Here is a 20856-nt window from a genome sequence, read left to right as displayed (position 1 = left end):
TAGAAGGAGAGCCATCTGTTGAGGTAGGCTGGGCTGGTCTTGTGGAGTTCCTTGTGTGCGTGGATGAGGAGCTTGAAGGATATCCTTTTGTTGACGGGGAGCCAGTGTAGGTTTCTCAGGTGGGGGGTGATGTGGCCGTGTCGGGGTACATCGAGGATCAGTCGTGCCGAGGCGTTTTGGATGCGTTGTAGTCAATTGATGAGCTTGGTCGGGGCTCCCGCGTAGAGGGCGTTTCCGTAGTCGAGTGTGCTGCTGACGAGGGCCTGGGTGACTGTCTTTCTTGTATCTGTCGGCATCCATCTGTAGATCTTGCGGAGCATGCGGAGGGTGTTGAAGCAGGAGGAGGAGACGGCGTTGACTTGCTTGGTCATTGAGAGCGTTGAGGCGAGAATGAATCCCAGGTTGCGTGCATGGTCGGTGGGGGTCGTGGCTGCCCCCAGTGCCGTTGGCCACTAGGAGTGGTCCCAGGCTGACGGTTTGGAGCCGAGGATGAGGACCTCGGTCTTGTCCGAGTTCAGCTTCAGACGGCTGATCTTCATCCAGTCGGCAACAGCCTTCATTCCTTCATGGAGGTTGGCTTTGGCGGTGATGGGGTCCTTGGTGAGGGAGAGGATCAGTTGAGTGTCGTCGGCGAAAGAGATTATGTTGAGGTCGTGCTGTCGGGCGACGTGTGTAAGCGGGGCAATGTAAATGTTGGACAGTGTCGGGCTGATGGAGGATCTTTAAGGTATGCCGGAGATGATCTCAGAGGCTTCGGAACGGAACGGGGGAGGCGGACGCTCTAGGTTCTGCCAGAGAGGAATGAGGTGGTCCATTCCAGAGCCTTGTCTCGGATCCCTGCGGCATGGAGGCGTGCGCTTAGTGTGCAGAGGCAGACGGTGTCGAAGGCGGCGGAGAGGTCTAGGAGGATGAGTGCTGCAGTCTCCCCGTTGTCTAGCAGGGTCCTGATGTCGTCGGTTGCGGCGATGAGGGCGGTCTCGGTGCTGTGGTTGCTGCGGAACCCTGACTGGGAAGGGTCCAGGATTCTTCTCTCTTCGAGGTATAGAGTTAGCTGTCTGTTAACGATTTTCTCGATGACCTTGGCCGGGAAGGGGAGCAGAGAGATGGGTCGGAGGTTCTTGAGGTCTCTTGGGTCTGCCTTGGGGTTTTTGCCTTGGGGTTTTTGAGACTTTATAAATAGGGCTCCCGGTTTTATGGTATTTATTTTTTTGCCATTTCCGTCTGTATTTATCCATATTTATTTTTTTGAAATTTTTTCTGTATTTATCCACATTTATGTTTGCCACAAGCAAAAGACGACGCTACAGCTAGTATTTTTCCACATTTATTTAAATTGACAATTTTATTCATTTTCTAGTACAGGTCTAGCCAATAGGCGAGACCTATTCGCTATGCCAATGCTTGTTAAGGTTTATGGTTCGATAATGGGGCCACTTTTATGTTGGTGCCAAGATAGGAAGGAAGTGCACATGAAAGCTGCTGATACATGAATAAATGGGACTGTGCATAAAAGCTACAGTGGACGAGACATCGCTTCAGTCCTTGAGATGTCTGTCTTCCTGACAGACTCGAGGTTCTGACGGCACCCAAAAGGCCCAAGAGGCAGCTCCCGCACTGTAACGAAACCTGCTGCCTCTCCCCGGAGTTTAGTCCCTTCTCTCTGTCTATGCTCATGGAATCCTGTCTCGCCTATTGAAAGTATGATGGATAAGTGTGGTGGGTTGTTTTATGGGTGGGAAATATACGTGCGCTACACCTATCTGAGTCAGAGTGGCATGTTAAGAATAATTGCCAAATGCTTTCTGGGAGAAATATACAACAATTTGCCCTGAACATTGTTCATTTATGTTTGACCTGGTTTAAATTTGCATGGAAATTAGCAGATAGTAAAAAAATGCGCCCTGGCTCTGCTGGTTGACTGTTCGGCAACGCACCCTCGTGCCTGCTAGTGAGTGTAGCCCTGAGTGTTTTGCTCCCCTTCAGCACCGTGCACTTTGTCTATGTCACTATTTCATGTAAATCCTAAATTAGTCATATGTTTTCATATGTTTTCATTAATTCATACATTGTTTTGAGAGCATCACCCATCAATGGCATTTGTGCATGCACTAACGGCGTATTTATCATTATGTCTTGAGGTGCACTCACGAAAAAGAGCTCTGTGGATGGCCCGAGCATACACGCGCTCCTCATTAAACTGCAAGTGCAAATGTGCGACTGTTCACGCACTCAGTCGTTCAACAACAGTGGTGCGAGAGTATGACATGAGGCATGGTGTCTTTAAACCCTCCCCCTCCCGCTACCAGTCTAGGGGCCGCAGGTCCTTCAGCTGTTCGGAGGTGCTGCTCTAATTGTTATTCACCCGTCTGTGAAGGTAGCCTGGAAGTGTGACCTCTGCTTGGTGCATTTCCAGCCTGCCTTTCATACCTCATTTACGGTGATGGGAGGGGAGGGCAGGAGCCTGCTGTCCATTAGACTGGCACTGGCGCCATGGAGAGCTGGGCTACCCTTTGTCTGGACTGACACCTGAGGGGGCTATTGATAATGGCTGATGGGAGCAGAGTAAGGTGTATGGGAGCGGGGGCGACATGTGGACTCAATGTAATTTACAAGCAGATGGAGGTGACTGTCTGCGAGGGGGGACTCATAGCGATGCTCCCTGGTACAGACCAAGGAGGGGGCACTGCGGACAGTACTGTCTACCCCCTGTGAGAGCTGCCTTTTACACGGGACACGGGTGGTACGTACGTGCCCATATTTATTTTTTATTTAAACGAACAGTTGCGGTGTAGGAAATGTAAATGTGGCAAATGTCTGCCACCGGTACAAGCTCCTTATCTTCCATTCCAAGTGCCTCGCCGGTAGCAAAATACCCAACGGCAGCGTGGCAAAATTTCCTAGTATTTTGCCGTTTATAAATATAAATACAGACAAAGGAAATATAGATTTCCGTCTGTATTTATATGTATAAATCCGTAAAAACAGAAAACCGGGAGCCCTATTTATAAACGCCTGACTGCTCTAAGCCAAGCTACCAGAGGTTGAGTCCAGGCTATCTTTTAGTGTGTATATAGCTTACCCTGACTAGGATTGTGGACCCTACTTGAACAGGGTGCGTACCTCTGTCAACCTAAGACCCCGTTTCTAACACACCTTCTCTCATCTGCACATCTGAGAACAACACATATACTTTTGTTATCGTTCACTTTGATTTTGATCATGTCCTACTGTCTGGTGTCCATACCCCTCACTTGGTCCAGGGAAGCTTTTTCTTCTTTCCACAGCTTGCTTTGGTTCTTCTCCCACCTAAGAAAATTTGATATCTTCTCTATTCTAAGAGACCTCTATCTCTGAGGAAGAAAAAAAAATCTTATCTGGAAAGGCCAATAACTTAGACTTCCTAAATTCCTACAGTGCAAAATGAAATGTGCAAATCAAATCTTCAAAGAGTTGTGTACTCAGAGGACAGTCCGCTTCCCCTTCTGCAGAGGACACTGGCCCTTTTTCTGTCTCAGTCTGTTTGCTTAATAGATAACTAATTATTGTAATAATATATTTATGTGTGTGATTACTTCAAACCTTGGCAACAGTAAAAACAGCAGTATCGAATTTCTCCACATTAAAAGAACCATGTTTAAAACCTTTTCAACAGTAAAACAATAGTAGTCAAATTTTCCAAGTTAAACGCCATTGCTAAATAACGGGTTTTGCAATTTGTTTTTGCAAAAGCAAAGTTCTGACGTTATTAAAAGGGTTAGTTAAAATCATAGAATTAGAGACTACAGAGCCAAAAGAACCAAGAATAATGGCAATGTGCAAAGCCCACAATGTACACATTTTTCCCCCTAAACAGCACATTTGGAGACCGCAGTATATGGAATGGGACTCCCAACAGCCGAAGCGGGTAATGTGCAAAATTAGCAGGTGGTGAGAAGGCTCTCTTGGGTACTGGAGCCGTGGTGGCTGATGCTTAGTTGCCTGTTGTGAGAGCCCAGTTGGACAGCTAAGTACTGGTGTTTAGTATTTTTTCTGCATTTCCCTTAAAATGAAAAAAGCGTCAGGCTAACTGAACATCTCCACCTTCAAAGCATGCTTTCACTGCCTGCCTGCATGTTCTTATCCCCTTTGTCTTTAGGGTGGGTTATAACAGAAGTCTGTGTTCCTTTTTTAGTCTCCCCCATATGCACAGTAAATGTAGCACATCCTCTTTTGATTCTCCGCATGGTCGACAATTGGTTGTTATCTGTGATAGTTTACATGGAGGCACATGGAGCAGTGGTGGAAGAATGCCCAGACGCAGATGAGGATTTTTGACCTTTGTCGCTTTCATGCAACCTGCACCTAAGTAAGATTGAGGGGAGGCTTTAGAATAACTCTGTAAGACAAACCAACCGTGTGCCTTTTCTTTGAGTACAGCTTTATCCTCAACTAGGGACACCATTTTTATAGTTTTATTTACAAGTTCCTTGAAGCCTTTTTGGGGCCAGCAGCCTCCCATAGATATTGCAGGCCCAGACGACCTATCGAGTCATGGCCGTGCTGTCTTTTTTAAACTTGAGCTCCTTCCAAAGATGCGCATTCAGAGTCCCAGGTTCCGCTCCCTTGATTTTGTGCCAGCATTGGCAAAGGTCCCTTTCCATGCTATTTGCTGCGGCTGCAGTCCAAATTCTAATCTCATTAGTGCTGGTAAAGTATATTTAGGTAAGTTGAATATTATTTTCATGGTCCTTGCTACTGTGCCATGCAGTGTTCCTGCGTCTCTTCCTGTAGGCACTCGCTCCCGTAGGTGTTGGTTGGAATGAGCTTTGCTTGAATCACCTGGAGCAAAAGCATGAGGCTTGGGCTGGTTATTTTGTGTTTAAAATTTTTGTATGCAACCACTGTTTTCTTAGCCCTTCTAGCAATGGCTTCTTTGTGTGCCAAAAACATACATTTACTATCCACGATAACGCCCAGGTATTTGTACTCGTCGACAGTTTCCAGCAGGAATCCTCTCAGTGGCCAGCGATGTCTGTGAGCATTCTTTTTTTAGTTTAACCGCATCACTTTAGATTTATCTAGGTTGATACGTAGTCTGTTGTCAACAGAAAAATTAAGCGTGGTGTTGAAGGCCAACCGGAGTGCGACTGATCAGTACAAGATCGTCGGCGTAAGGTAAGTTAGAAAAGGTAAGTCCTCCCATCTTTGGGGTGCGGGAGTTGCATTTGTCCAACTCGATTGAAAGGTCTGACATAAAAGGATTGAACAAGGCTGGGGTCAGAACGCAGCCTGGTTTCATCACCCTTCATCATTGGTATCTTTCTTGATAGACGGCCGCCGCTCCCAGTTTTATTTGGACCCAAGTATTGGTATGTAGGAGGACAAGCTGAGTCAGGAGAACAGATGGGATTTTTCTTTTGAGTAATTTGTCCCATAGTTTCTTCCTGTCAATGTTATCAAAATGGATGAATAATTAATGAAGCAAACAAAAAGTGGCAGGTTGGCATCTTTAACCACGTCTATCAGAAGGGATAAGGTGAGTATATTTGTTGCTGTTCCTGTGAATTAGCGAAATCCCATTTGGTTGAGGGGAATTATTGCTGTTTCGGTCACCCAATCTGTGAGTTCTTCCAATAGAAGACCAGCATAGTATTTCGCATCATAGTCTATTAAGGCAACCAGCCTGTAGTGTTTTTGCTTCATTCTTGTTGCCTTTCTTATAAATTGGGGAAATGATTGACCCCTTCCCAAAATCTGGTATTCTTTCCACTTCAAGAATCTGTTTAAAAAGTGGTAGTAATACTGCCACCCAATAGTCCAGGCCTTGCTTGTACAAGATCAGGGGGATGCCGTTGGGACCCTGTGCCCCCTCTGCCCTGCCTTTCGCTATCCTGTTAGTAATATGTTTGTCCGTGAATGCAAAATGGGAAATTACCAACGGTTTATCAAATCAGATACATTGCTCCCGGGCATGTATCCAGATCTCTGCTCTTCGTGCATAGTGTCAGCTGGTTCTGTATTAAAATTATGCCCGAGATCGTTGGCCCTGGATTCTTCTGTCAAATGTGAATTCATTCCAGATGCACTTGGTTTCTGTAGACTATTCACTGTGTCCCAGAATCTTGCGCTGTTATTTGTTTTTGTGTCATGTTGAAGTTTGGCACACAACTTATCTTCTGTTTCAATTTTTGATTGCCACATGAGTCTTTTCTTGCTTATTTTTAACTCCTTAAGTTCATTTTGGGTGCTGTTATCTGGGCCTGGTCGATTGAGCCTCCGTATACTGATCTGTTTATTTATTTCTTGAGATACCTTAGACGCATCTTTTGCGTGATTGAAAGTTGATTACATTGTGTGCTTTGTGGTATAAGAGGGATCCCCCTTTTTTTGGCAAACTTTTCCCAGCAATTTAGCATGCTTATATTAGTCACTTGTTTTTCTTCCCTAAGCTTTTTTTTCCATGGCCAGGAAGATTTCAGGATTGCACGTTTTGCATTTAATTATTCTGCAGCTGACTGTATACATTGAGGTCAGGTCCCCTTCTGACTGGGTTAGTGTTATGCCTTGTATCTTCAATGTGGTCTCTTGTTGTTAGGATGCCCTGTGATCTGGTGTTCCTATCCGAAAGTCTGCAATTTTGCTAGTCAAAGGTGGAGTTACAAAAGTTTGATCTATTGTTGCACTAGTTAATGCATTTTGTAAGGTCGCTGCAGGAGTGGGGGTTCCCCGGGAAGCATCCATTTAGTGCAAACAAGCTCAAATGTTCCCGGTCCTTTCAAAGTTTTTTTGCTAACCTGGTTTGTTTGCCCCATTTAAATTTTTTTTATGTGGGATGCTCCATGCCAAAATTTTCTCTTTCAGTAGTTGGTCTCATCTAAGGGCCCCGAAAGGTGCATGTTAAAGTTGTCTGTGCAATAAGATATGGGGTGGACGCCTCTAAAAGTGTCCTCGTTATTTCGGATCCCAAGAGTTTTTCCTCAGTTTTTATGTCGCATGGGTGGAGGTATATGTTTAACAGTATTAACTGTTGGTTGTTTGGCAATAATAAATGTTTATTCCCGTCCAGTAGGACCAACGGCGGAGTCTACCACATTAGAAGACCTTGCATCTTTTTTGAGTCAGCTGTCGACAGACTATAAGGTGGTTTTGGGTGGCGATCTTAATTGTCATTTTGAACCCTTAGAGGGCTTGAGGGAAGGGGCCCTCATGGCAGAAGACGATCACTGGGGTATACCACCGTGCCAATCCCCCCATCCCAGAGCCTGGTCGCCACTTGCGGTTCAAATTATGTCGCTAACTCTCAACTATGCGCTGAGAGCATGCAATGGTCGCACACCCTCAGACACCCCCTCAAAATGCACATTTAATAGACCAAACCAGGAGTCAAGACTGGACTACATTTTTGTTGATACCAGTCTGTGGCCAAAGGTTGAGGACTTTATTATAATCCCCCGCACTGATAGTGATCATAATGCCCTCTCTCTTACCTTGCATTACCTTCCTGAGTCCATCGGACTCTCTTCTCCGGGGAAAGGAGATGAACGGGGTAATCTTGTACTAGCTTCTAACAGGCGTAGGGTGAGATGGCAGAAATTCTCCAAGTCGGAAGAAAATATTGGGAAAATTTATAGCCTTGTTCTCCCAAGATTAGAGGCTTTGGAAGAAGTAATTAGTCGCTCCAGTGCTCAGGACCTATCCAACACCTTACCCACCATACACGAGGACTTAGTGGGAATTCTGGGAGAGGTCCTCTATCCAGAGGTACCCAAATCCAAGCATAAAACCAGAACTTCCACTTGGTACAACTCGGACTGCAGAAAGGCTAAATCTGATCTTATTGCTGCAGTCAAAGAGGGTGCCCCTCGTAATAGGGTGTCTGCCTTGCGACAACTTTACAAGGTCACTATGGCCCGTGCGAGGTCAGACTGGGACTGGGACAGATGGCATGATCTCTCAGCAGCATTAATAGCTAAGGACACTAGAAGATTTTGGTCCATAGTCTCCACTGGCTCAGGGGAACCCAAAGCTGCGGTCGAACACAATATAGCTGCACATATATGGGAAGACCATTTTGGGAAACTTTACGCAGATGATTCAGAAAATACTGATGCCACTATTGCAACACTCCTCTCCCTCCCTGGAGATACTCTGGAGTTTACGCTAGGGGAAGTGGCCAGTGCAATAGATGGCTTAGCAATGGGCAAGGCCCCCGGCCTTGATAAACTACCTGGTGACCTTTTTAGGTCCCACCCAGATATTTGGGCACCTTATCTACTTATCCTCTTCAACTCAATGGCATGTGGAATGGCGATCCCCTGCACTTGGCTGGGGGCAGAGATAGTGCCTATCCACAAGAAGGGCTGTCCTCTGCTCCCATCCAACTACAGGCCGATCAGCCTGATAGATGTCCCCCAGAAGATTTATTCGCGACTTTTATTGAATCAACTCATGGAGTGGATGGAGGAAAATGAAATTTTAAGTCCTCTCCAGGCTGGCTTCAGGAAAAATACGTCCACCATGGACCAAATCTTCCGCCTCGTTCTCCTTTACTGGAAAACAGTGACCATCGAGGGAGGGAGATTATACATGGTGTTCGTAGACCTGAGGTCAGCCTTTGACCTTGTACCACGGAAAAAACTTTGGGAGGTCCTGAGGGAGATGGGAGTCCCCATTAATCTACTCCAGGCAATCATAAGACTCCATCAGGGCAATTTCGCCCAGGTACGTTGTGGGCGGGGTGGTGTTCTGTCTCAAAGGTTCCCTGTTTCCCGGGGGGTCAGGCAGGGGTGCGTACTTGCCCCAACCCTTTTCTGCCTTTATATGAACAGTGTCATCTCGCATCTAGCCAATGTTGGAGATAGCGACGCCCCGGTCTTGGCAGGCAGGAGGGTACCGGCAATTATGTTTGCGGACGATACCCTCCTGCTTTCCAAATCGCCCATGGGTATCCAGAGAACCTTGGATGGCTTTGATCTCTTCTGCAGGCAGTTTGGCCTCGAGATCAACGCCGGGAAGACAAAGTATATGATCTTCAACCCCTCCTCCACAACCAGACCCAACCCGTCCCTAAACTCCACGGTCCTAGAGAGGGTAAAAACATTCCAATACCTGGGCGTAACCCTCCAAGAGAATTTATCATGGTGTCCACAGATTGCAAGCTCGCGAATAAGGTTATCTCAACTGTCTGGGGCTATCTTGAAGATTACCAACACTTCAACATACAAACCTATAGCCCCTGCAGTTGAGATGTATAAAACCCAAGTAAAACCTGCTGCATTATATGGCAGCGAACTTTGGGGACACCAAGCTGCAAACGAGTTGGTACGTGTTGAGAATAATTTTATGAGGCGCCTCTTGGCCCTCCCAGCTGCAACTCCCTTGCTTCCCCTACGTCTTGACTTGGGCTTATCATCTATCAGGGAGGATGCTGAACTCAACCCCATAAGATTCTGGCATAGACTTTGGTCAACTAAGGAGCTTAGCCACTACAGGAGTGATCTTGTGCATGTCATGAATCTAAACGTTAATGACAAGATCCCTTGGCTGACTTTTGTCAAAAAAGAACTCTTCCGGCTAGGCTTAAATGAATTGTGGTTGGCCCCCGAAACTGGTTGTATCAAGGTCCCTCGGAAAAGTCTTGTGAAAGCCTGCAAGCAACAAAATCTTGTGACCCAATTGACTGCACCCAGCATTGGCATTTTAACCCACTGTTTTACCCAATCCAAAAATACCTATAAATTTGAATCTTTCTTGGATTTTATCTATCCGGTCGCAGCTAGGAAGCTCTTTTTACAGTGGCGGTTCGGAACCCTCCCCCTTAAATCCTTCACGAGTAAATGGACCAATGGAGGGGACAAACTATGCCCTGGTTGCAATTCCTGTGAGGAGGAGGAAATCCACGTCCTGTTTTTCTGCTCCACCTATAGGTCTCCAAGGAAGTATTGGTTGGTGCCTTTATGCAGAAACATGGCAATAAGAAACTGTTCAACTTCTTACAGAATATTGAAATCTGATTCCTCTCCTCACATTGTTTTTGCAGTCTCTAAATATCTGTTCGCCATGTGGCGTATTAGGTCCAAGTTGATCAAGGCTTTACCAACATAGGATGATAGTTCCGGCCACTGTCCTAAACCAAATTTTAGCCTCTATGGCAAAGTTTTTAAATCATGTTATTTTAAACTCAATTAATATAACTGTGATGTATCTCTCTTATTCATTTTTATCTCATTTAACTCTTACTTCCAAAACTTGTATCCATTTGTATAACATGTATCAAATGTTGATTTAAATGTTGTATGTCTTTTTATGTATCTTTTATGGTCTCAATGGCCGAAATAAAGATTTTTTGGATTGGATTGGATTGGTTGTTATTGTCTCCTCCTAGGTCCATTTTGATTGCTTTTATGGCATTTGCTTGGTGCAGTTTTAGCGTCCAGTTCCCTAATTGTTTTTATGCTCTTGATTGAGGTGTAGATTATGAGACCTCCTTTTAGATGCGCAAGGTTGGCGCTTCTAACACACGGGAGAGGCTATGTCTTGTACCTTGTAGATGGTACGGTTGGTCTATCCAGGTCTCTTGTAAAAGGATGAGGTCAAAGTTTTGAAAATACAACAGGAGCTGCGTGACCGTGGTTTTATTTCCCAGACCATTTATGTTCTAACTAATTAGTATAATGTATAAAAGAAATCCTCCATTAACTTGATGCACAGCGAAAGGTATTTTCATTCTGGGAATAAAAGGATTTACTAAAATCCAATTCATCCTATAACCTCAGATTCCGTCAGATCTGGGCGGTCATCTCAAGTGCCATCTAATATTATTTTTAATTGCCATGTAAATGTTTGCCAGCCATAGCATTTCCCTGTGCAGTCTGCAGCTACAAGCATGAGCGGGCTGCATCTGATTCACATTTGTGAAGGAATTTGCCAGTAGTTCTCCTGCCCTCCGCCCTCCCAATAAAGAGTCCACACAATTTCCTTTAAAACTGTGAAAACATTTTCTGGATTCTTTGCAAATAGTGTATTTTGACTGAATGATTGAGAAGAAAACGTAAGCCAGTGGGCTTTGAAGGCAAGTTTTACATCCCCACAAGCGCTCAATTGTTCCAACAATGTGTCCATGCAGCTGCCTACTGTGCAGACTGGGTGTGTGTTTGTGTGCACAAATACCTCAAACACAGTTGGCCTACACTAGACAGCAGCGCCTGTGGTGTGGTCCCAGTAGATCAGGAGCAGTGTGAAGTACAGGATGAAGTGAATACCACTGCTGGCATATGACAAGACACCCATAGAGTTTACTCTGGCCATGTCCCCTTCTAGGAGAGTACTGTGTTTTCAGTGCTGCATTGCAAAGGACAAACCGAGAGGAAGATTGTAGACAAACACACAGAGAGTGCATATGAGGAGAAAATGGACCGTCACCACCACAAGAAATAGAGAATCATAAAGTGAAGAGGTCACTGCAAAAGAGAGTTTGAGTCAAGCTGTTATTCCTGTAGGTTTTAGAGTAGCCATCCGCCCAACATTTTGACTCTCTCCTCCATAATTTTCTGATCTTGTTTTTGTTGGCCTACAGACTCTGTGTACTTTACCACAGCTAACTAGCGCTAAAGTGTGTGCGCCCACTCCTTAAAACATGGTAACATTGTTATCTCCCCCATTTGGCCTATTTAATTGACTTAGGAGTCCCTAGTAAAGTGGTACTACATATACCCAGGGCCTGTAAATGGAATGCTACTAATGGCCCTGCAGCAATGACTGTGCCACCCTCTTGAGTAGCCCTTTAAACATGTTTAAGGCCTATCATTGCAGTCTGTGGGTGCCATTTCGACTGGGAAAAATACGTCTTTTGCCAGACATAAATCTTCATTTAATATACATATAAGGCACCCCTAGGGTAGGCCCTAAACAGCCAACAGGGCAGGGTATATTGTATTTAAAAAGCAGGACATGTAATTTTAAGTTATACATTTTTTTATAATGAAAAACTCTTAAATTCATGTTTAGCTTTTGCAAGGGCTACTTCTGCCATAGGATAACATTGGAGATACCTTATTGCATTTAATAAAGATACTTTCCAAATAGGAACAGGTAAACACTTCATGTTTGGTGTCTTTGAAATTGCAATGAGTAATCCTCTTTTATTAAAAAGTTGGATTTAAAATTACAATTTTGATAATGTGCCTTTTAGAAAGTTGGCATTTTCCTGCCTAGCCATTTAGTGCCTGCAGCCTGTCTTGGGGTCATATGACTAAGTGTAGTTGGAAGTTGTTTTTAATATATTCCTCCTAGACATTCAAACATGAAAGAGAGCTTAGGTATGCCTGGATGAACCATGTTTGACAGAATGGGAGCGTGGAGTTAGGTAGAGCCCCACTTACACCTGTTAAGGCTGTGTCCTGACTTCAAACAAAGGACTGCATACCCCCTGTAGTTAGGCTGGAGCCAGGGCAGAGGAGGCAGGAAACCAGGATATTTCAAATTGAATATTCTAGATGTTTCTCCCATTTTAAAGACGGCACCAGGTATAAATACTGGACCCAACTTTTAAGTACACTTCTGGACCTGTGCTGCCAAAGGGACTGCCATTCTGCTGGGCTGCTGATGTAAAGGACTGCTGCTCTGCTGTGCTGTACTGCTCTCCTCTTGCCTAGGTGAGAAGGAATAGACCTGAAACTTGTACCCAGGACCACCAGAGTGACACTAAGGGCTAGTCTCGTGTAAAACCGGACCAGAACTCTGCAACTGTGAGTCCTACATTGCCAAGCTGTGCCAATCCAGTCCCAGACCCTTGGTAGTGGACCTGAAGGTGCTCGTCAGCCCATCTGTGAACCTGTGACTTTATCTCGGTCCGGGGCAACCAGATATCCACAGTTGGCGCTTTGTGCTTTTTGACACTATTTGTATTGACATTTTTAAACTTGCATATCTCTGGGTCTACTACTTTGATTATTGCCACTTTCATCTTGTTTTATTTACAAAAAATTAACTGTGTTTGCGATTTGGTGTGAGATTCTTCTTGTGCTGTGTTTTCATATTATTACTATTTGTCGTGTGCCAAGCTACCATAGGGTTGAGTATGGGTTAATTTGGGGTTTGCTTGTGACTTCATCCTCATGGAAAGGATTGTGGTTGCTGCTTGAGCATTGTTTCACCCCCTTCAACTAGTACCCCAACTTTTTACAGGAACTGTAAAAGTAGCACCTAGATTTAGAATGTATTTGGGGTGGTGTCTCGTGACCACTTTGTGTGTCTGAACAACATTTGAGGGGTGGATCTCTGAGACTGTATGAGAGTGTATCAGGGTCACCTGGAGAAGCAGAATAATGATTAACTTAGTGTGTCTGAACGCTGACTGACTCTCCTGAGGGCCGGGTAGCTGTTTATCTAAATGGCCCATATGAGTTTGTTGTGAAAGCAGGCTATGGGTTTCTAAGTGAGTCCTGGCATTCTTTTGTAGACCTGCTTTGGGGATCTGAGGTTAAATTAAGGATATCCAAAATAATCCAATATAAAGACCAACTAGGTGTGACTGAAGGAATGCTCGCAGCGTCGGGGCATGCTGGATGTTTATAAGGGTTCACCATTGAGTTCAGATCTGATATACAGGGAGAGGAGTTAGGGATCTAATAGCTGAAAAAGGCCCCCCTGCATGTTTAATTTATTGAATTCGTTAAATTGTTAATTTGTTATCAGTGGGCAGGGTGAGGACCTAATCAAGGGTCTCTTATTGCTGACCTTGGGTATCAAAAATTGGCAAGGGATATTTGATAGGAGACTGTGGATCAAAAGTGTGTAGGAGCCAGCTGCAAGCAGGCACAAGCTGTTCATATGACGAATTTTGTAAAGGGAAAAGAGAAAGGCCCTCATTTTCATTAAAAGGATTTTTGAAAAAGCTACTGAGATTCACAGGGCAAATAGACGATTATCCGTGCATTGATGCACATTAAAATATACACCTGGAACAACAGTGAATTAATGGAGTGAGGATACAACTCATTACAAATCAATAGGAATCACTGTGATTCAATATTCTATAAAAAGTTTTTTTTATCAAGATTGCGATTCTCAGAACTTTGTTGTGACGCAACATCAACCATAATCATTCCAGTGTGGCCCTACCGTGAACGTTCAAAAACGTAACATCTCCAAGGAGAAAAGTTCAATTACCTTATAATAGCCTTATGGACTTTAGAATATAAAACCTCAGTGTATGATTAGATTAAAGGTTGTCTGTAATCATAATTTACATGTGTCAATTGCAGATTTGGAACTAAAATTATGGGCAAAATCCCCAAATTAACACGAACTGAATAGTTAAAAAGATCATCAGTACTTGGAAGGTAATACTAAGGATGTCTAGGATTAATAAAGAGTGGAATGCTATTCAGATTATTAACTTCGTACACACAGTTGTTTTTTGGTTTCACCCACACGGATTGGGCTGTGCTTGAGAAATCTATTGCATTTAATATAAATTTAAAAGGGACTTACCTTCCGGCTCCTCTCTTTACTGGCTTCTCATTGGTTCTTGTGTGTGGCACTTACCGTTCCTCCATTTGTAATGGCTGTAACATATTTTCCTGCATTTACCAATGCTTGTTCCTCGTCTGCTTCTCTTATCAGTTTCCCACCCCCGAAATACTGTTAACATCTGCTTTGGTGGAACTATAGTTTCATAAAGTGTTGCCTTTTACTCTTGCAGCACATTTATGTAACAATTTATCACCCAGAGAGATTAAGTGATTTGCATAGAATCACAGGATGTTGCGCTGCGCAGCCGAAACTCATACCGGAATCCCCAGCTCTTGAGTCAGCATCTCTGCCCACTACACCACATCCTCTTCACTCTCTTGTTATCTGTCATGGAGCTCCATCCTTCTGCCGGACGTTTGATGAAAACAGCTCTATATTCGCTACATAGGCGAAACCGATGCATTTCCAATGCTTGTTATCTTTTGAACAGATGAACAAAGGCAGACAGAACCCACAGATAAAAAACGTAGGGTCTAATTCATGAAAACTGTTGCATCACTGCGACAAAACAGAGACGCAACAGTTTTCAGTGCGCCCACCTTGCAACATGATAAATGCGCCGTATTTAATGTACGGTGCTCCATGTCGCAAGGAGTTACAGATACGTCAGTATTACTGAGGTATCTGTAGGTGCAAAAGTGACGCATGGCTGGGGTGTGTCTGAAAACAGACCCAACTCCAGCAATTTGTACTTTTACATGGGCCAAGCCCTATGTGAAAGAGCCTGCGTCAGTCTTATGTCTGCTATGAGGCAGGGGTAAGGTTTTGACGCAGTGGCGTCCTAGAAGTGGTGCCGTGAAATCTGTTAGATTTCGCTGCGCCACTTCTACTAGGCTTTTTTCCGGGGGAACGCCCAACCGGCATATGTTATACCGGACTCAGGTATGATGTAGCGCAGGGTTTCACAAAGCGACGCATCTGCTTACATGCATATAGATGCATCACTTTGTAAATAGGGCGCAACGTGGAGCATTTTTTACGCTGCTGGTGTGGTACAAAAAGTGACGCACCTGCGGCGCAAGGGGTTTGTAAATAAGCCCCTTAAGATAGAAGATGACAAGCAACATTGAGGGAAGTCCAGTAGTGAAGTACTCAACACCTGTTATGTGTTATATGGTTCTCAGTTGTAGAGGACTTCTCCTCTTTACTCTCGAGGTTGTGGTCCGTGGTCAAAACTGCTTTTCATTGCACTCGTGGGTTTAAATGAACTCATTTGTTACTAGCATCTCAGACACGATCTGCGCCATAACGACTTACTTCCCGCCGGAGAATAACTTTTCCCCCATTTAAATCGTGCAGATTCAGTACAAATTGTCATTGAGCCTGCATCCGCAATATCACCAATATCACCAGCTCGTTAAACGAACTAGCACAAGATCTCTTGCGAGCAGCATTTAATATCACCGAGCTGCCCCCTAATTTCATCCGTTTGCTTTCCATTTAGAACTCTCTTCAAAGTGCCGAGCATTCATTATCACAGGAAACCAACAACAGGAACAGTCATATAAGCAGTGTTGGTTTTCTTCAGTTTATAGTGACCGAGCGCCATCCAGTGGAATTGTGTAGTATATTCAGATATGCTTCTCTCACAAGAAAGCATATGAAGCATCAAAAACATTTCTCAACATGGAAAAGTACAGTGATTTCCAAACTTCTTTCTGGCAAACACAAAGTGCAAATTAAATCACTGTGATTCGCACACTTTATGTGAAAACTTTGATAATTTTGTTTCAAGGCAGTAACACTAAGATATATTGCAGATCCCTTTGCAGTGATCCTCCCACTCTAGCCTGAGAAGCTCCTGTAATTTAGCCCAAAGGCAGTGACAATAGTAATTGTTCAACAGATAGGGGATTAATGTACTAATGGAAGGAAACTACTTTCATTGCACAGAGTCATTGTTCGGTTCATTATAAGAAATCTTCCTTTCAAGTCACAGGGGTCATTTAATAAAACCTATGGCATCAAGCAAAATCAAATTTTCACTGTACAGACCCGGGCAACGCACAGATTCCTGGCACTTAGGAAGAGGCTAAGAAAAGACTAGAAATAAAGGGGCATGATTAGGTGGATTTGGGGCTAATCACCTTGCTGTGCTTGCCAGCGTCAAAGTCAAAAGACAGGAATGCACCGTATCTATGGCATACAGCACATTCCTGTACTTTCCTCCTGCTGTGGCGCTGTTTCAGCAGCCTAGCACCAACACAGGCACCCTTGCACCATGGAAAAACCCAAAACATTCCTAGGAGGGTTTTTCCTCTTTCTATGTGTTCTGCATTCTGAGAAAAGAGAAAAAATGGGGAAACATACAGTTATTTCTCTTCATTGCGCCTCCCCTGGGAAGGCATAAGGTTTTAGCACATCTCAGCTTTACATGGTCATGTAAATCTGGGGATGCATCAAAATTCAAGGGTGTTGCATGGGAACACCCACCACAACACCCATGGAATGCCTCCCTAGCATGGAGTAAGGCAAAGCAGTGATTTCTTTTGCCTTGGCTTAATCCATATTTATGAGGCCATTCAAAGCCACACAAAGTGGCTTTGTGTGAACTCGTAAATATGATTTGGTGGTTTGTGCCACTGTTTCAATGCAAAAAGTAACCCAAGGGCGACACAGGGGGCTCATAAATATGCCCCATAGTTGGGAAAGCAGGTTAACATAGTTATGCAGAGACATCAGTTTTACACTTAGTCTACAAAAGTCATGAAACAATAGATCAATTTCATTGTGATATTTGGGATGTACGTCATTACGATGCACACTTTTACAACACGTTCCATTACAATGCGGTTGTAACAACGCAAGTCGTTACAACGACTTGCGTTGGGGGGGCGCAAATTAAAAAAATGTAATTTACTATTCCAACACCAGTCCCCGTGGATAGTAGGGAAGGTGTTGGGATAGTAAATTAAATGATTTACTATCCTTGAGTGCCCCCCAGCGCAATTCGTTGTAACAACTTTTGTTGTTATGACCGCGTCGTAATGGAACAGCGTTGTAACGGTTGCGTTGTAAACGTCGCATACCTGATATTTGATATGTAACTTTTATGCATGTTTGTTTCAGCCGAATAACGTCTTTTGAATTTGAATTTCAGTAGATCAATTTATCCCCAGACTATGTGAGTTAGTCATCAAATGTGAATTTGTGAATATGATAGACCAAATTAGAAAAGATTAAATAATTTTATAATGGGAAAACAAAAAGATGTAGGAAAGTTTGTGAGCTGTATGCAATCCATCCTTGAAAGAAGCAGTTGATACTGCAAAATAGTGAAAGAATCACACTCCTTTATGAGGGAAATTGAACAAATTGATGCAATGAAAAGTGATGAAGTAAACATTGTAGAAAAGAAACAGAACATAATGATGTCTTTCAACATTCAAGAAACAAGAGAAAAGAACTTCACGGAAAGAACTCAAGATAATTTGAAGAAATCTTACATCAAACTGGTATATAAAGAATGCTACAGATGTGGCAGTATGTCACAAGTGGCTGACTTCGAAGGATGTTTCATGAGGAATAAAGAATGTTGAAACTGTGGTTAGGAAAGGACATAGCAAGGTTGTGCAAGCATGGAAACAGACCTAAAGTGACGTGTGGAGTACGCCTGGGTGAAACCCACTGAATTTAACTCCACTGAATTCCGTGGAGATACACAAAACACTGAGCCATTCCTCTGAGTTCCACAAACGGATGAAAAGGGCACATCATGCTCTGATTTGGCACTGGTTTTGTGCTGGGTGCTGAAAAATTTGCCCGAACAGCAGCACACGGCGTGCAAGCGGATTGCCATTTGTTTTGCTTGGTCCTGCCTAGCTTTCTCTTTGCTGCTTTTGTTTCCCAACTTTTCCAATCCAACCCAGTCCATCGCATCTGATTACCCACTTCCCAATCCTATATTTTCTTTACTTATTTGTATTACTGCCTGACTTTCTCTGTGTGTATTTATGTTTCTGTGTGCTTTTTTGTGACTTTTTTGTACTTTGTTTTAATTTTTCTTGTGTTTCTGTCCTGATGGGGGGTCTCTGTCCTGTGTTTCCCATTATAGCCCGAATCATGGCAGCAGCAGGCAGCACTGCCGTCACCCCTTTAGGGGGGCGATACAGCTGGGCAGGGGTACAACGCCGCCCCATCTTCAGCGAGGTGGAGGTGGTTGCACTCATCTTCTGGGTGCAGCGCCATCTGACCCACATGTTGGCAGCAGGCCCAGTAAGAGTTGCGCCCTGCAGCAGCAACAATTGCTCTGGGGGCAAGTGTTGCAATGTCTGCGCCGCAGCATCAGCATCAAGAGCATCCAGCAGCAGCTGACGCAGCACTGGATGGACATCCTCGAGAGGGAGCAGAACCTGCTCAACCTACTGGGCAACGAGGTTGTGGGTCTCATGAGAAATATTTTTATTTTCTAAAACTTCTGATGTTATTCATTTTCTGAATGATTTTCTAGAGCCTTTCCAATTAAATGTTTGGGCATTAAATGAAGATAGAGGAAAGACTAACTGGATACTCTTTTGTAACACATAGAGTTGAAAAGGGACATCAATAGAAATTTAGATGTATGTTCCTATTATTTATTTTGTATTTAGTAGTAGTGATGGTTTCAAGATTTCTTGAGGACTTCCTGAGTCCTCCAAGGGTGTCAGAAACCTGCGGCCTACCTATCCATCTTCATCATAGGGTGTTAGGTGTCCTTTTTACCAGTTTTACGGAATTACAGTGATGGTCAACAGGACAGCAATGGAGATTGCTTGACCATCGGGTTCTCTGCCTTTTGTCGATTCAAAATGGACACCACCTTTTTATGACTTCTATTCCTTATAGGCTAATTTCTCAATTCATGGTGCCTGTTATTGTCTTCTGTGTTGATGATTCTTCACTTCGAGCTCAAAGGGGTTCAGACAATATTTTAAACTGCTTTTCCTTCCTGTCTAGTCTGGCAACACTCGCAGTTGGTGGTTCTGCTTCCAACTGGTCTGGTCATCCTCCATGTGCAACTTTTTTGTGTTTTCAGTTCTTGCAGCCGGTTGTATGATAGAGGCATGCATTGATAAACTATGTGTGCCTCTAACATGCAACCTGAACCACAAATGCGTCTTGATCATGCATTCCTGTACCATGCAATTTCATGTAAATGCATGAATGGTAAAGGGGTATGCGTGGCTAAGGTTGTGACCCCCACCCTAAGCTACAAACCCCCTACCTGCCCCAAACTTTGAGTTCAAAATACCCCTTCCCCCTCACACACCCCATGCTGTCCCTAACCCTTAATATACACTACCCTGACCCCCTCCAACCCCCAGCTGTCCCTAAAATGATCCCGATCCCTTCCACGACTCTTAGGCTAAAACCTTAATCCCTATTTTAAAAAATACCCCGAGCTCTAAAAACTGCCCCCTCCTCCCCTACGCCCTAAAAACAACCCCAACTATACATTCCCCTCTCCTGAGGCCTAAAACCCTGTCCCTTAATATACACTACCCCAACCCCCTTCCAACCCCCTCGCTGACCCTGAAACTACCCCACCCCTTCTACTGCCCTTAGGCCTAATACCCTAAGCCCTAATTAAAAAAAACTACCCGACCCCCCCCAGCCCTGAAAACTAACCAGATCCCACTCCCCAGCCCTGAAAACTACCCCTGATCCCCCAGCCCTGAAAACAACCACTGACCCTCCACCCTTGAAAACGACCAGACCCCTCCAGCCCTGAAAACGACCATGACCCCCACCCTTAAAACGACACTGACCCAACTACCTTCCTACCCATACAAACTACCCAAACCCATAAAAGCTACACCCCCAAAACCCAGCCCTACTTACCTCACCGCGTCATCTCTTCCTTGTGTCTTCCTGCTTCTGCAGCAGCCAGCAGCTAGACCGCACACCGCCTTAACCACACGTATGCATGTTTAAGGTATATGCATGGTTAAAGCAAGCGTGGTATTGCTTGCGTAGTCGGAACACGTGTGGCTCTGTCTGCTTCCCCTTGTAGCCTTACTATTAGGAGCCAGACTCCGACTTCCACCAATTAAAGTTCCCCTTAAGAACTAATGGTGGTAACACCATCTTCCTTTGGGTTAAACTGACTACTGGGAGGTGTTTATTGTGGAATGAATTCATTTCTTCCTTTACAGAACGTGCTGTACTCCTGAATTACTTACCTGAGTTGCTGGACCAATATTGTTTCTCCTGCCTCCCCTGATAATACATCACCACTGTTAGACTTGGCATCTTTTGGCATGTTTCCCCTGATGTTTTGCTTTCTGACCTCCTGGTTTTGACTCTGTTTTTGCTGGTTTAGTGTCTCTGTGCACTTTCTCACTGATGCTCAGTGTTAAAGTT

Source organism: Lissotriton helveticus, chromosome 10, assembly GCF_964261635.1.
Source record: "Lissotriton helveticus chromosome 10, aLisHel1.1, whole genome shotgun sequence".
NCBI classification, from domain to species: domain Eukaryota; kingdom Metazoa; phylum Chordata; class Amphibia; order Caudata; family Salamandridae; genus Lissotriton; species Lissotriton helveticus.
Note: the sequence above shows the minus strand (reverse complement) of the source record.